This window comes from Crassostrea angulata, chromosome 2, assembly GCF_025612915.1.
Source record: "Crassostrea angulata isolate pt1a10 chromosome 2, ASM2561291v2, whole genome shotgun sequence".
NCBI classification, from domain to species: domain Eukaryota; kingdom Metazoa; phylum Mollusca; class Bivalvia; order Ostreida; family Ostreidae; genus Magallana; species Magallana angulata.
Window position 1 is genome coordinate 77236259 of NC_069112.1, and position 18770 is coordinate 77255028.

At 33.0% G+C, this 18770-nt stretch overlaps 2 protein-coding genes and 2 long non-coding RNA genes across 7 annotated transcripts in view; 3 read left to right on the forward strand and 1 right to left on the reverse strand.

Annotated features, from left to right (window-relative positions):
- LOC128170918 (neurogenic locus notch homolog protein 2-like) overlaps window positions 1–18770 on the reverse strand; it is a 658320-nt gene that overhangs the window by 378271 nt on the left and 261279 nt on the right. The gene's annotated exons all lie outside the window — the stretch shown is intronic.
- The window catches only part of LOC128170934 (uncharacterized), a 278519-nt gene that overhangs the window by 171481 nt on the left and 88268 nt on the right, over window positions 1–18770 (forward strand). The gene's annotated exons all lie outside the window — the stretch shown is intronic.
- Window positions 4565–11501, forward strand: LOC128170952 (uncharacterized). Its single transcript, XR_008241955.1, has 3 exons — window positions 4565–5666; window positions 5861–5927; window positions 6550–11501. It is a non-coding gene; the product is annotated as an uncharacterized LOC128170952 (long non-coding RNA).
- Window positions 17016–18770, forward strand: part of LOC128170958 (uncharacterized) — a 2761-nt gene continuing 1006 nt past the window's right edge. Inside the window, exons 1-2 of the long non-coding RNA XR_008241961.1 lie at window positions 17016–18000; window positions 18196–18262. This is a non-coding gene — a long non-coding RNA (uncharacterized LOC128170958). The remainder of the gene's footprint in view (window positions 18001–18195; window positions 18263–18770) is intronic.

Genomic DNA, 18770 nt, shown 5'->3' on the forward strand with positions numbered 1-18770 from the left:
TTGTTTGTTGTTGTTGTTTGTTAGTTTGGTGTTTTTTTTGTTTTGTTTTTTTTAGTGTGTTTTTTTGGAGGGGAGTGGGGCAGGCATTAAATTCACTTGACACTATTCATTCAAGGATCACTTCTAGTGTAACGTGTGAACATTTAAGTGGCGTGCACTTTAGAGTAAAGTATACTTCCGGTATTGGTTTAGTAGTGAAATATAACGTTTATGAATGAGTTTAACTGTAATAGTGTCGTTTTCTCCCTAAAATAAAAAGAAAAGTGGAGCAATGTAATTCTCAATGTCTATTTTCATTGAGAAATTATAATGTTTCTATATATATGTTATACACTCTACATTGACATTATTGTTATTTATTTACTTATATATAATACCTCGGACTCTTTGTTTTCATTAACATTTCTTTTTTGGGAAGCTCAACACCTGACTGAAGCTACTCTGTGTTTGCCATGTTATATGAGCTAATGCAACAGTGTCCCAGTGTGCAACAGTTGAACTTATGTTCTAAATAACAATGTCCCAGAGCGAATTTTGTTGATATTTATCGCCGTAAATATTGTTCTACAGTAGGGTCAAGCATATCTTTTACAACATACGCAGTCGTAAAACACAGCATTGAAATCGTATAGCTATCATCGGAATCCCATACCATAGCATACAATCTCATTCACATTGCAGATTGGTCGTAAATTTTGGCTTCTTATTATTCTATTACAAAATATGTGTAACTCTTCTGTGTATGGATGCGTTTTGTTCAAATCTCATAGCGTTGCATTGAAATTTCATAGTATCTCAATAAAACTGCATATTATAGCATAGCAAAAAAATGTAAAAGTTATGCATGAAATGACTGTAAGACAAATGCTTAGTCACACAACTGTCCTTATTTACCACACATCCTACTAACTGGAAATCTATTTGTACGTCTCCAACATTTATATCAAAGAGGACTCCATGTCTCAGGAACAAAAATATTACAAAAAACACTATACCTACTGTCGGTACCACCTCCTGCCCTGTACATTGACAGTGTGTTATCTAATACAACGATAAACTGTCAGGAGTTATCTTCCATGACGAGTGTTCTCGTTATATACAGAGAACTCTGTGCAGTAGATGTGTGTTGTGTGTATTGTTTATTGTTTGTATATTGCACTCATATAATAACATGTCGATTTAAAGATATCAGTGCAACCACACAAAGTTACATATGTAGAAAATAAGATTAACAATATATAATGATTACAGAAAAGGAATATATTTAATGTACACTGTACATGTATATGTTTTTTTCGGAAGAAAGAAGAACAATATATCGTCTTGTATTGATAATTTACAAAGTGGTTAGTGTATCTAACGAATTTGACTCATACAAATCAGAGTGGATACTCAGTATTTATATAAATAATTAGCTACATATTACACACATTTTACATATCCGTAAATTTACAGAAGCAAAGTTCATACAAATGTATTCTTATCTGGCCTACACACTGGAGGGTTTCACTGACATCTCCTTTTTTTAGACTTTATATAAGTCGTCTTTTTCTGGTTAATAGCACTTATAGAGTTTTTACTGTCTTTGAAACTAACAAAATAACACGGGGAAGGGTACATTGAAAATATAAAAGCAATGACGGAAAGCAATTGGAGGCAAATCACATACAAAATGACATCAGAATGCTAATACATGTTTCCGACAAAGTATTAAGAAAACATGAGTAAAAATCATTTAAGTATGAACAGATAAGGCTAATGTAAAAATATTAACGATAGTATGCCATTTCAAATTATAACTGAATTTCTAAAACATCAAGTGACCTTACTCTTAAGCTTAAGCGTAGAATATAGTTTCAATACATGAATTCATGCAGTAGCTCTACACTCTATTCTCATATCAAATTAGTTGAAATAATTTAGGAATTTTAAAGAAATATATTTTGCAACACCGAGGCGTAACCAATTTTTTTTTGTTTTTTGTTTTTGTTGGGGGAGATACATTCATTTGACACTATTCATTCAAGAATCACTTCCTGTGAAACGTGTGAACATTTAGGTTGCGTGCACTCAAGAGTATATTTCCGGTATTGTTTGAGTAGTGGACTATAACGATTGTGAATGAGTTATAATGCTGTCGTTTTATCACTAGAATAATGAAAATGGAGCATTGGAATTTTCAATGACTAATATCATTGAGAAATTATAATGTTTCTACATATTGTTATACAACCTACATTGAAATTGTTAAGTATTTACTTATATTGTACTTCGGACTCTTCGTTCTCATAAACATTTCTTTCAGGTAAGATCACTACCTGACTGAAGCTACACTGTGTTTGCTTTGTTATATGAGCTAATGCAACATTGTCCCAGTATGCAACAGTTGAATATATGTTGTAAAGAAAACAATGTCCCACAGCTAATTATGTTGATATTTATCGCTGTAACTATAGTTCTACAGTAAGATCAAGCATATCTTTTACAATATACGCAATAGAAAAACATAGCATTGAACAAGTATAGCATGCGTTGAAATCCCAAACTATAGCACTGGAATCTCATATCATAATATACAATCTCATAGATTCTTATTTGTCATATCATGCCATGGTATATCATAGCATAGCATACACCATGATTTTAACTCGGTTTTGAATAACTTTATTTCAAAGAATAAATGTTCACATTGCAGGTTAGTGTTTAATTATGGCTTCTCATTAATCCGTTTCAAAATGCTTGAAATTTTTTTGTGTATGGATGTGTTTTGTTCAAATATCATAGCATTCTCATAGCATATCAATAAACCTCGTATCATAGCATAGCATAAAATTATAAAAGATATGCAGGAAATGACTTAAGGACAAAGCTAAGTCACACAACTGTCTATATTTAACACATATCCTACTAACTGGAATGATATTTGTACGTATCCAATATTTATATCAGAGAGGACTTGGTGTCTCAGGAACAATAACTTTACAAGAAACATTATACCTGCTGTCTGTACCACCACTTGTCCTGTACATTGACAGTGTGTTATCTAATACAACAATAAACTACCAGGAGGTATCTTCTATGGAGAGTATTTTCGTTATATACAGGGAGCTCTGTGCAGTAGATGTGTGTTGTGTTTAGTATTTATTGTTTGTATATTGCACTCATATAATAACATGTCGTTTTCGATATTAACATATCAGTGCTACCACACACAGTTGCATATGTAGAAAAAAAAGATTAACACTATATAATGATTTCAGGAAAGAAATATATTCAATGTACACTGTACATGTATATGTGTTTGTCAGAAGAAAGAAGGAAAATATATCTTCTTGTATTGATAATTTACAAAGTGGTTTGGCGTATCTGACGAATTTGACTCATAAAATCAGAGTAGATAATCAATATTTATATAAATGATTATCTACATATTACACGCATTTTACATATCCGTAAATTTGCAGAAGCAGAGTTCATACAAATGTATTCTTAAGTGGCCCACATACATTATATAGTTTTTATTGTCTTTGAAATTAACATAATAACACAGGAAATTAAAAATATATAAGCAATGAAGGAAAGCAATTGGAGGCAAATTACATGCAGCATGACATCAGAATGCTAATACATGTTTCCAACAAAGTATTAAGAAAACATTGGTAAAAACATTTAAGTTGATACAGATAAGACTAATGACATATTAAAACAACGGTATTCAGTTTCAAATTATAACTGAGTTTCAGAGAAAAAAATAATGTCATTGAAAAGATCAAATGGCCCTACTTTGAAGCTTAATCGAAGAACACATTTTCAAGACATAAATTCAGTAGCTTAACAGGTTATTCTCATATAGATGTGATTAAAATAGTTTACGAATTTTTAAGAAAAATATTTTGCAATTCTTAAGGCGTTGCCAATACTTTCAAATGATTTGCAAGTCCCACTTAAAATGTTATATATATTTATCACATTTATGTTTCGCTCAATATACAGTGGTATCACACATGTAATGAATTTTTGATATTTGAACCAAACGTGACGTCATAATGGAACATTACGTAGGTTTTGGATATTGATTAACGTAGAATGAAAAATTCAAAGATATAATTCAGTTGATGTGTGGAGTTGTTAATGCAAAGCATTTATTGCTACTTTTTTTTCATGAATAAATATAAATATGTTTTGGGTTTTTCTTTGGTATTTTGTTGAGATTTAATTCAACAATTCATAATTTAAAGTTTTACCTGTCAATTAATAAATAACATTACTCTCTTCTATTGATGAATGTGGTTATTGCATTATTGTTTATTGAATGATTTTCTTTATTAGAATAATTCATTGATTAGTAATCACTTGATAAGAATTGCACACTGTGTTAGACAAATATACGACTTTTATGTATTTGTGAAATGTGTATCGGAGAGTGTTACATCCTTTTTAAAACATTATGTGATTGGTTGGAAAAATACCATGCAAAACTTTACAAGAACAGCATTGAGCAGTTTCAATGTAACTATCTCCATAAATAGTTTATGCATGTTGACTACTTTATTTGTATGTTTTTGTTTACCACGTGGTATTGTTTTCCACTACTGTGTATTTTTAGTTTAGGCATGCGCACTGGCAAGTTATGCATATTAGCTAGTCTGCGCATGCGTAGTCATTGTTCATTTTGTAAACATCCATGATTGTCTACGGTTTGTGAAAGAAGATGTGTACATGAATTACAACCCCATCCGTCCAATTTTACGATATTCTGCGACTTCAACAATTCACTAACGGGACCTGGTGTGTGTTCTCATAGGTAACGTTATCTATATCCCGTTTTTTAGCGATTTATCAAGGCTTCATGGTACTGCAGAAGTGATTTTCGCGCGGTTCAAAATGGCGCCAGTGACACTCCAGTCATAACATTGTTGCCCATCGATGCCAAAGTTATTGTGTGCGATGTACCAGAGACGTGGATGTAATTTATTATACAGCAGTTTGAACCTGTGTATATTTGCGTGTAATGTGTGAAAATATCTGTGTCAACTTTTTCTATTGTTTATTTCATAATGTCAACATTGATAGTGGGCGATTCGCATGTGAACAGACTCAAAACATTCTTAGGTTCACATCGTTCCGTTAATTTTGTGTTTAATATATATGAACTCAAAGAGGTGAACAATTTCGGTATAAGTGGAGGACTTGTGAACAATGGTCACCATCTATCCCTTATTACATCTGCAGTACGACGGTGTAGACCTCAGCACCTAATTGTTTGCATTGGAGGCAATGATTTGGACTCGAGTGAAATAAATTTTAGTTTGGAATGTATTGTTTCTAAATTGACTGCCAATGTGACTCAACTTAAAAGGTGTTTCCATTTAAAGTATGTTACCGTGCTTAGTTTTCTCCCTAGAGAAGTGACTTAATTATAATCAACGAGTCAAAAAAGCCAATAGACTTCTTAAGCAATTTTGTGCTTGTCACACAGTAACATTTTTGAAGCTGAGAGGATTCGCGGAAAGTCAGAAACCAATCTTATGCGACGGGGTTCATCTTAATGACTTGGGGTTCCATAAACTGTTTAGACAGATTAGAGGTGTCCTATTAATTCAGCTAAGACAGGAACCCAAGCATAGTCCTTCTGTAAACAGCAATGACGACAGGGGCTTCTAGCTGTAAATATTGCTTTGTAGTCACCCATCGTGCAATTTTATTTCTCATATTTTTGTTTAATAAGTCTGATGTGAACAATGCGGTTACGCTTTAAGTAATTAACATTTTATCAAGTGTTCCTTAAAACTTTAACAATTTTATTAGATTAACCTTATGTTTGTAATATTATCTATTTAACCTGATATGTTTATTTCAGTTCAAAGCATCCTGATCAATCTGCAGATAAGACTTTCCATCACTTGTTATAATTTGTTTGGATACAGGTAACAGCTTTGTTTTTTGGTCTATGACAATTTACCAAACAAATACCCGAATATGAATATTTCTGGTTATTTTAAAGCTATATCAGCTTATTTGAATGAATATAAGATACAGCTCCAATGCTATGGCGGCAGGAGCAATGATACACGTATGATATAATAAGCAGTTTTGCAATGTTTACATATAAAACAGAGCCTCAGGCTATGCTAAGCAACTAAAATGTACACCTCTAGTGCTATGGCATATGTAAGTGATAAAACTACTAAATGTATGGCAGAATTATTTTTGCTATAAGCAATGTGTTATAACATTTATAACAAGCTTAACACTAATTGTCTGAGAGCATAATATATATATATATATATATATATATATATATATATATATATATATATATATATATATATATATATATATATATATATATATATATATATATATATATATATATATATATATATATATATACCCGGGGTATATAACAAGCTGCTATGCCACAGTTTTACCTTACATTAGATCAGTTTAAAGATAGCATGAAAGCTTTTTGGCTATGCAAATTCTTGTATATGATCATTTTAGTTTAAATATTAACATCTTCATTTCCTTTATATATTACTCTATTAGATTTTGATGGCATCCACACCAAAACGAAGGAGGCGGAACAAGACAGCCTCGCATCCTCCCACAGAAACCCAACCTCAAAGCGGTCTTATGTCTCATGAGGACAGGGACACAATGATAAGGACGTGCATGGCCTCTATCATCCCAACCATTGAAAATACTTGTCGACGCTATATGGATGAATATCCTCATGGTGAGAGCAATCCTTCATTGTCAATCCCCATGCAGACTGCAACTTCACAACAACAATCAGCCGACACTCAACAAGCCTCTTCGCAAGCAGTAACACCTGACCATTCCCTACTGCAAGAGATAATTTCTCAAGGTATGCAGTTGCTTAATCAGAATACTGAAGGGGATTCACGCTCGGCAACTGGTTTAACATTGGGTGTAGATTCCAAAATTAGGGCAAAAATCCACGCCAATGAGTTCATCAAATTTGCTGTCCTGTTGCCAAATGATTTTGATCATGATGAGACAGACAAGTATAAATCAGTTGATAAAAATGGTGAGCTCATTTTTGTTAAGGCAAACGACAAGAGCCCTATCAAATCTTTAATTAAATGGGTAGAGGCGTTCCACATATTTGTCGCAATCTATGCAGAAAAGTTTTCCCACGAAATTGGAAACTTAATATGACGTACGCACACACTGTGCAAAGAATTATTGACTCGTGTGGGGACTCTGCTGCTTTAATGTATGATGAAAAGTTTAGGCGATGGCGCGAAAAAGAACATTCCTTATGTGCTTGGGAGAAGAAAATATTGAGCTATACCAAGAAGCTTAAGTTTCTGGACTAGATTTTAAAATCAAGTACAAGAAACAGCCCTTTCGTGCCCAATCCAAGTCACATAACTACTGCTATTCCCTCAACAATGTTGGCTCGTGCACAAAAAACAACTGCCCCCATCAACATGTTTGCCAGTACTGTGCGGGAAAGCATCCGCGAAGACAGTGTCCCAATAGACCGAAACAAACCTTTGCGAAACAAAATGCTAGAAAACCTGCCAGCACCTCTAACCAACAAGGCTCCACTAAGTGATAGGGATATAAGTATCATCACACCAATTCAAGTCGACAAATTGGCCAGCTATCTTGACGGCTATGATCCATCTTTGGCCCAATTTTTAATTAGTGGGTTTACCTTTGGTTTTATAATCCCATATCAGGGGCAACGTGCTTTTAGAATTTCTAGAAATCTCTCTTCTTTGAACAATAATGATGGAATCCTTCAAAGTAAAATCAGCAATGAGTTACGAGCACACCGTATAGCCGGGCCTTACCCAAATCCACCATTTCCTAATATAGAAGTTTCACCTTTTGGATTGGTACCCAAACAAGCTGTCGGTGAATTTCGTTTGATACATCATTTATCTTATCCTGAGGGTATGTCTATAAATCACAACATACCTAAAGATTTGTGTACAGTACAATATCAATAATTGGAAACGGCTATTAATATAATTAGCCAATTGGGAAGGGGTGCGTTGTTAGCAAAGACAGATCTTGAGAATGCTTATAAACAGATCCCTATTCATCCAGATGATTTCGAACAAATTGAATTCATGGTAGACAATATGTATTACTACGACAAAACATTGCCTTTTGGACTCAGCTATTCATGTAATCTTTTTGAAAAATTCAGCTCGGCTCTTTAATGGATCCTTGAAACAAAATTCTCTGTTATACATTGCGTGCACATCCTAGACGAATTTCTTTTCCTAAGTGAACCCCACTCGCCAATATGTTACAGTGCTCTGCTTGCCTTTTATCAACTATCTAATGACATTTGCTTACCCGTAAAATCAGAAAAAAAACTGTTTACCCCACCACAACTCTCACATTTTTGGGCCTTAGATACCTTGAACTTCGAAATTCGATTACCTCAAGATAAATTAACTCAATTGAAATTGGAAATTCAAAAATTCAAAGCAAAGCGTTCTGCAACTTTGATGGAACTGCAATCTTTAATTGGTATGCTCAATTTTGCCTGTAGTGTAGTTCCTCCTGGTCGTACTGGACGTCTTATAGATCTAACAATTGGCCTCAAAAACCATATCACCACCATCGACCGAATCTACAGGCACAAGCTGACCTGCATGCCTGGGGGTGTTTTTGAACCAATTCAATGGCAAAGGTTTTTTTTTCCTTCTGGCATAACCAATTCTTCATCTTCATTGCATTTTTTTACTGATGCTAGTAATGCCGGATTTGGATGCACCTTTCGCACAAAATGGTTTTACTCCGAGTTTGCTCCTGAATGGTTAAGGTACCACATTTCGGTTAGAAATTTTTTACCTTTACCTATTGTCATTGCATTAGAATTATGGGTACCTCTTCTGAAAAAACTGTATCGTTGTATTACATTCTGACAATATAGCAGTTGTGCATGTGATAAACAAAACTACATCAAAGGACCCTTACCTAATGCAATTGATGAGGCGTTTAATGATTCTTTCATTGCAACACAACATTCATTTTAATGCAAAACATATTCCAGGAATTTCTAATACAGCCGCTGATTTACTATCTCGCTTGCAGGTGAAAAAATACAAAGCCCGCTTTCCACATATGGACAACGAGCCAACTTCAGTTCCTCCAGCATTTGTGCGGATTTGACTGAAACAGCCATTTTTTTAGTCCGCAACTCTCTGTCTGAATCAAAATTATCAGCTTACAAATCAGCTTATTTAACCTACGACTGTTTTATTGAACAATCCTTTCAACATAACGCATCTCCTCTACCACCCTGTCACTTAGTTTTATTTTCCAACTTGGTAACTACACGGATATTACACAACATTTCACCATTCGTAAAATGCTTCAGGGATTCCGGAAATCGAAACCATCATCTGACTCACGGCTACCTATAACCCCAACAATTTTGAAGAAAATAATTCATGCTTTGGAGTTTAGTACCACATCAGCTTTTACTAAATCCCTCCTCCGGGCCATGTTTACCTTAGCATTTTGTGCTTTTTTACGAGTAGGAGAGCTTACCAAAGCAAATGCTCAAACCCAGCATTTCCCTTTTTTTGGATATATCACGTAAGGATCCAATAGTCCATGCAATAGGTATATACTAGTAGATATACATATACCTCACTTTAAGCATTCTAAAGCAAACACAACTACTCTACGCCTGCAGCAAAATACGACGGATCCTTTAGTTTGCCCATGCCAAGCACTTCTACATTACCTAAATCTTAGGAAACATTCCTCACCATCAGAGCCGTTATTTTCCTTCATGGATGGTTCGCCCATCTCGCGTCAATACTTCACACAGCAACTGCGTTCGGCTTTAGCTTTTTGTAATTTGGACTTGCATCTTTACAAAGCTCATAGCTTCCGCATTTAGGCTGCTACTACAGCTGCCTTTCAGGGGTTTTCGGAATTACAAATTCAGAGCATGGGTAGATTGAACTCTGGTGCTTTTAAAAAGTACATTTAAATCCCAACACTTAAGTTTTGATGCACATTCGTTTGAGTTTTGACATTATTGAGTTGGGCAGTGAAGACAGGGGCTTCACGATCCTTTTTTTCTAGCAACCATTAGACAGGGGCTACTGGTTGTGTTTTGAATATCTGTGCCATTATCTTACTTTGAGTCAGGGGCTCAAACAGTCAATTTGCTTGTACATGTTTTGTCTTTTGTAATAATAGTCTTTATGTTGTAACCTTTTTTAGTTTATAGTTAATATCAACCATTAGACAGGAGCTACTGGTTGTCTTTTTGACTTATCTTAATTTTAGTCCGGGAATAAAACACTCAAATTTGCTTGTACATGTATGCTTTTTCTAAAAATAGTCGTTATGTTGAAGGGTGTTCCATTTTCCACAAAATAGTTATTTTGTTATAACTTGGTACAATTTTTCTTAATCATGCACTGACATTTCTGTTCAATTGCAATGTGGTTTTTGGATATGGGGCGTTAACAAGATTGTCTATATTTATATATATATATATATATACAGGTATATATAAACCTATCGATGAGTGATATAACCTATCTTGTTAAGGTGGCAGATGAACACCCCATATCTTTACTTATATACCAGATACTTTATTATCTATTTCTGCCAAAGGTCTAAAACTTTTACTAGTCTCAATCTCAGGATACTTTGTGATATTTTCAAGGTTTTATGTATGAATATTGTTCTTCGAGTTTTATGTCATTTATTTGAGGAAATGCCTATTTTCTACTTGTCACATCACATCACTTATTCTTCATTTCGTATTATATTATACTGTGACTTTGACTATGACATTATGTTTCATGCAACTTGTATGCTATGTAATCTTCAATAAATGACCTGTTTTATTCTTTACGAAAGAGTTGAGTTTTGCTACGTAATAGTATAGATGTGAGAAGGCAGGCATAAAACACATTTATGTTCATAAATAGTTCATGCATGTTGACCACTTTATTTGTATGTTTTGTTTACCACGTGGTATTGTTTTCCACTACTGTGTATTTTTAGTTTAGGCATGCGCACTGGCAAGTTATGCATATTAGCTACTCTGCGCATGCGTAGTCATTGTTCATTTTGTAAACATCCATGATTGTCCACGGTTTGCCACCACCCTCCCCTCCACCTTTTTATTGTACATCATTTGTAAGGCAGATAAACACCCAGTATCTCTACTTATATACCAGGTACTTTATTATCTAGTCCTGCCAAAGGTCTTAAACTTTTACTAGTCTCAATCTCAGGATACTATGTGATATTTTCAAGGTTTTATGTGTAAATATTGTTCTTCGAGTTTTATGTCATTTATTGTCAGGATACTTTGTGATATTTTCAAGGTTTTATGTTGTTCTTCGAGTTTTATGTCATTTATTTGAGGAAATGCCTATTTTCTACTTGTCACATCACATCACTTATTCTTCATTTCGTATTATATTATATTGTGACTTTGACTATGGCATTATGTTTCATGCAACTTTTATGCTATGTATTCTTTAATAAATGTTTTATTCTTTACGAAAGAGTTGAGTTTTGCTACGTAATAGTATAGATGAGAGAAGGCAGACATGAATAAGCTTTACAATCCATAAAGCTTTTGAATGGTTTTTTGTTCAATTACATTGTAGGTTTATATCTCACTCAATACGTTTTTCTTAACTCTCCCTAAATTTATCTATTAAAGGAAAAATATATACTGTTACAAAAATTTAGATTCTCTTTATTTATTTTTAACGTCAATGTACAGTTTTAAATACGTCAGAACTGTAGTTTATTTAGACTAGTTATGTTCATCAATTAGTTATGCCTTTTAAAACTTTTCTATCGAGCATAATTTTTTAAGTAATTAAAATCAGCAGTGTTGTTTTTGAATAAGAGATAAATATCACCTTGTCCATTGTTGTGTTATATACAATATTATTTGCATTCTGTTTTATTTCCTTCTGCAGCATTCAAAAACAATATAGTTTTATTGAAAGTATCAATTACTGTTTAATTTTCTATTTTTCCTCAATCGTCCAGGACCTATGAACTGTACAATGAAAATATATAATATGCTATGAGATTTCTTTCATGCCAACGGAGTGGCCTCAAAGATAGTCCTGCCAAGTCACAAATCATACCAGATTCCGATGGTAATGATTTATTAAAAGTGCATCCCCCAAAAAAGTTTTATAATCATTTTTGCAAATGATAATTCGGTCTGGAAAAAGTCTGTCAAGGACAATTTTGATCAGATGACTTGGCAATCAATATTTTTTTGTGTTGTTTGTTTGTTGTTGTTGTTTGTTAGTTTGGTGTTTTTTTTGTTTTGTTTTTTTTAGTGTGTTTTTTTGGAGGGGAGTGGGGCAGGCATTAAATTCACTTGACACTATTCATTCAAGGATCACTTCTAGTGTAACGTGTGAACATTTAAGTGGCGTGCACTTTAGAGTAAAGTATACTTCCGGTATTGGTTTAGTAGTGAAATATAACGTTTATGAATGAGTTTAACTGTAATAGTGTCGTTTTCTCCCTAAAATAAAAAGAAAAGTGGAGCAATGTAATTCTCAATGTCTATTTTCATTGAGAAATTATAATGTTTCTATATATATGTTATACACTCTACATTGACATTATTGTTATTTATTTACTTATATATAATACCTCGGACTCTTTGTTTTCATTAACATTTCTTTTTTGGGAAGCTCAACACCTGACTGAAGCTACTCTGTGTTTGCCATGTTATATGAGCTAATGCAACAGTGTCCCAGTGTGCAACAGTTGAACTTATGTTCTAAATAACAATGTCCCAGAGCGAATTTTGTTGATATTTATCGCCGTAAATATTGTTCTACAGTAGGGTCAAGCATATCTTTTACAACATACGCAGTCGTAAAACACAGCATTGAAATCGTATAGCTATCATCGGAATCCCATACCATAGCATACAATCTCATTCACATTGCAGATTGGTCGTAAATTTTGGCTTCTTATTATTCTATTACAAAATATGTGTAACTCTTCTGTGTATGGATGCGTTTTGTTCAAATCTCATAGCGTTGCATTGAAATTTCATAGTATCTCAATAAAACTGCATATTATAGCATAGCAAAAAAATGTAAAAGTTATGCATGAAATGACTGTAAGACAAATGCTTAGTCACACAACTGTCCTTATTTACCACACATCCTACTAACTGGAAATCTATTTGTACGTCTCCAACATTTATATCAAAGAGGACTCCATGTCTCAGGAACAAAAATATTACAAAAAACACTATACCTACTGTCGGTACCACCTCCTGCCCTGTACATTGACAGTGTGTTATCTAATACAACGATAAACTGTCAGGAGTTATCTTCCATGACGAGTGTTCTCGTTATATACAGAGAACTCTGTGCAGTAGATGTGTGTTGTGTGTATTGTTTATTGTTTGTATATTGCACTCATATAATAACATGTCGATTTAAAGATATCAGTGCAACCACACAAAGTTACATATGTAGAAAATAAGATTAACAATATATAATGATTACAGAAAAGGAATATATTTAATGTACACTGTACATGTATATGTTTTTTTCGGAAGAAAGAAGAACAATATATCGTCTTGTATTGATAATTTACAAAGTGGTTAGTGTATCTAACGAATTTGACTCATACAAATCAGAGTGGATACTCAGTATTTATATAAATAATTAGCTACATATTACACACATTTTACATATCCGTAAATTTACAGAAGCAAAGTTCATACAAATGTATTCTTATCTGGCCTACACACTGGAGGGTTTCACTGACATCTCCTTTTTTTAGACTTTATATAAGTCGTCTTTTTCTGGTTAATAGCACTTATAGAGTTTTTACTGTCTTTGAAACTAACAAAATAACACGGGGAAGGGTACATTGAAAATATAAAAGCAATGACGGAAAGCAATTGGAGGCAAATCACATACAAAATGACATCAGAATGCTAATACATGTTTCCGACAAAGTATTAAGAAAACATGAGTAAAAATCATTTAAGTATGAACAGATAAGGCTAATGTAAAAATATTAACGATAGTATGCCATTTCAAATTATAACTGAATTTCTAAAACATCAAGTGACCTTACTCTTAAGCTTAAGCGTAGAATATAGTTTCAATACATGAATTCATGCAGTAGCTCTACACTCTATTCTCATATCAAATTAGTTGAAATAATTTAGGAATTTTAAAGAAATATATTTTGCAACACCGAGGCGTAACCAATTTTTTTTTGTTTTTTGTTTTTGTTGGGGGAGATACATTCATTTGACACTATTCATTCAAGAATCACTTCCTGTGAAACGTGTGAACATTTAGGTTGCGTGCACTCAAGAGTATATTTCCGGTATTGTTTGAGTAGTGGACTATAACGATTGTGAATGAGTTATAATGCTGTCGTTTTATCACTAGAATAATGAAAATGGAGCATTGGAATTTTCAATGACTAATATCATTGAGAAATTATAATGTTTCTACATATTGTTATACAACCTACATTGAAATTGTTAAGTATTTACTTATATTGTACTTCGGACTCTTCGTTCTCATAAACATTTCTTTCAGGTAAGATCACTACCTGACTGAAGCTACACTGTGTTTGCTTTGTTATATGAGCTAATGCAACATTGTCCCAGTATGCAACAGTTGAATATATGTTGTAAAGAAAACAATGTCCCACAGCTAATTATGTTGATATTTATCGCTGTAACTATAGTTCTACAGTAAGATCAAGCATATCTTTTACAATATACGCAATAGTAAAACATAGCATTGAACAAGTATAGCATGCGTTGAAATCCCAAACTATAGCACTGGAATCTCATATCATAATATACAATCTCATAGATTCTTATTTGTCATATCATGCCATGGTATATCATAGCATAGCATACACCATGATTTTAACTCGGTTTTGAATAACTTTATTTCAAAGAATAAATGTTCACATTGCAGGTTAGTGTTTAATTATGGCTTCTCATTAATCCGTTTCAAAATGCTTGAAATTTTTTTGTGTATGGATGTGTTTTGTTCAAATATCATAGCATTCTCATAGCATATCAATAAACCTCGTATCATAGCATAGCATAAAATTATAAAAGATATGCAGGAAATGACTTAAGGACAAAGCTAAGTCACACAACTGTCTATATTTAACACATATCCTACTAACTGGAATGATATTTGTACGTATCCAATATTTATATCAGAGAGGACTTGGTGTCTCAGGAACAATAACTTTACAAGAAACATTATACCTGCTGTCTGTACCACCACTTGTCCTGTACATTGACAGTGTGTTATCTAATACAACTATAAACTACCAGGAGTTATCTTCCATGACGAGTATTCTCGTTATATACAGAGAGCTCTGTGCGGTAGATGTGAGTTGTGTTTAGTATTTATTGTTCGTATATTGCACTCATATAATAACATGTCGATGTTAACATATCAGTGCAACCACACAGAGTTGCATATGTAGAAAAAAAGAATAACAATATATAATGATTACAGAAAAGAAATATATTCAATGAACACTGTACATGTACATGTGTTTGTCAGAAGAAAGACGGAGAAATATATCTTCTTGTATTGATCATTTACAAAGTGGTTAACGTATCTAACGAATTGGACTCATAAAAATCAGAGTGAATACTCAATTTTTATATAAATAATTAGCTACATCTGACACACATTTAACATATCCGTAAATTTACAGAAAAATAGTTTAAAGAAATGTATTCTTATCTGGCCCACATACATCAAATGTTTTCACTGCCATCTACTTTTTTAAAGAATTTATCGAAGTCGTCTTATTCTGGTTAATAACACTTATAGAGTTTTTACTGTCTTTGAAATTAACATAATAACACAGGAAAGTGTACATTCAAAATATATAAGCAATGAAGGAAAGCAATTGGAGGCAAATTACATGCAGCATGAAATCAGAATGCTAATTCATGTTTCCAACAAAGTATTAAGAAAACATTACTAAAAACATTTAAGTTTGTACAGATAAGACTAATGAAACATTAAAACAACGGTATTCAGTTTCAAATTATAACTGAATTTCAGAGAAAAGAAATAATCGAAGAATACATTTTCAAGACATGAATTCAGTAGCTTAACAGGTTATTCTCATATAGATGTGATTAAAATAGTTTAAGAATTTTTAAGAAAAATATTTTGCAATTCTTGAGGCGTTGCCAATACTTTCAAATGATTTGCAAGTCCCACTTGAAATGTTATATATATTTATCACATTTATGTTTCGCTCAATATACAGTGGTATCACACATGTAATGAATTTTTGATATTTGAACCAAACGCGACGTCATAATTGAATATTACATAGGTTATGGATATTGATTAACGTAGAATGAAAAATTCAAAGATATAATTCAGTTGATGTGTGGAGTTGTAAATGCAAAGCATTTATTGCTATTTTTTTTTTCATGAATAAATATAAATATGTTTTGGGTTTTTCTTTGGTATTTTGTTGAGATTTAATTCAACAATTCATAATTTAATTTTTTACCTGTCAATTAATAAATAACATCACTCTCTTCTACTGATGAATGTGGTTATTGCATTATTGTTTATTGAATGATTTTCTTTATTAGAATAATTCATTGATTAGTAATCACTTGATCAAATTGCACGCTGTGTTAGACAAATATACGACTTTTGTGTATTTATGAAATGTGTATCGGAGAGTGTTACATCCTTTTTAAAACATTATGTGATTGGTTGGAATACCATGCAAAACTTTACAAGAACAACATTGAGCAGTTTCAATGTAACTCAACCAGATGTGTTTAAAAAAATCATTTATGTCCATAAATAGTTTATGCATGTTGACCACTTTATTTGTATGTTTTGTTTACCACGTGGTATTGTTTTCCACTACTGTGTATTTTTAGTTTAGGCATGCGCACTGGCAAGTTATGCATATAAGCTAGTCTGCGCATGCGTAGTCATTGTTCATTTTGTAAACATCCATGATTGTCTACGGTTTGTGAAAGAAGATGTGTACATGAATTACGACCCCGTCCGTCCAATTTTACGATATTCTGCGACTTCAACAATTCACTAACGGGACCTGGTGTGTGTTCTCATAGGTAACGTTATCTATATCCCGTTTTTTAGCGATTTATCAAGGCTTCATGGTACTGCTGATTTTCGCTAGGTTCAAAATGGGGCCAGTGACACTCCAGTCATAACATTGTTGCCCGTCGATGCCAAAGTTATTGTGTGCGATGTACCAGAGACGTGGATGTAATTTATTATACAGCAGTTTGAACTTGTGTATATTTGCGTGTAATGTGTGAAAATATCTGTGTCAACTTTTTCTATTGTTTATTTCATAATGTCAACATTGATAGTGGGCGATTCGCATGTGAAAATACTCAAAACATTCTTAGGTTCACGTCGTTCCGCTAATTTTGTGTTTAATATATATGAACTCAAAGAGGTGAACTATTTCGGTATAAGTGGAGGACTTGTGAACAATGGTCACCATCTATCCCTTATTACATCTGCAGTACGACGGTGTAGACCTCAGCACCTAATTGTTTTTATTGGAGGCAATGATTTGGACTCGAGTGAACTAGATTTTAGTTTGGAATGTATTGTTTCTAAATTGACTGCCAATGTGACTCAACTTAAAAGGTGTTTCCATTTAAAGTCTGTTACCGTGCTTAGTTTTCTCCCTAGAGAAGTGACTTATTTATAATCAAAGAGTCAAAAAAGCCACTAGACTTCTTAAGCAATTTTGTGCTTGTCACACAGTAACATTTTGGAAGCTGAGGGGATTCGCGGAAAGTCAGAAACCTATCTTATGCGACGGGGTTCATCTTAATGACTTGGGGTTCCATAAAATGTTTAGACAGATTACAGGTGTCCTATTAATTCAGCTAAGACAGGAACCCAAGCATAGTCCTTCTGTAAACAGCAATGACGACAGGGGCTTCTAGCTGTAAATATTGCTTTGTAACCACCCATCGTGCAATTTTATTTCTCATATTTTTTGTTTAATAAGTCTGATGTGAACAATGCCGTTACGCTTTAAGTAATTAACATTTTAACAAGTGTTCCTTAAACCTTTAACAATTTTATTAGATTAACCTTATGTTTGTAATATTATCTATTTAACCTGATATGTTTATTTCAGTTCAAAGCATCCTGATCAATCTGCAGATAAGACTTTCCATCACTTGTTATAATTTGTTTGGATACAGGTAACAGCTTTGTTTTTTGGTCTATGATAATTTACCAATCAAATACCCGAATATGAATATTTCTGGTTATTTTAAAGCTATATCAGCTGATTTGAATGAATATAAGATACAGCTCCAATGCTATGGCGGCAGGAGCAATGATACATGTATGATATGATAAACAGTTTTGCAATGTTTTCATATAAAACATAGCATCAGGCTATGCATAGCAACTAAATTGGTGTACAAGCTGCAATGTTTATATATAAAATGATTTAGCTTGATGCAAGTATGCAATCGATTACTTTCGTCAAAGTCTTCAGATACATTGCATGTCGTGATGCTGTTTAGCACAAATGTACACCTCTAGTGCTATAGTATATGTAAGTGATAAAACTACTAAATGTATGGCAGAATTATTTTTGCTATAAGCAATGTGTTATAACATTTATAACAAGCTTAACGCTATTTGTCTGAGAGCATAATATATATATATATATATATATATATATATATATATATATATATA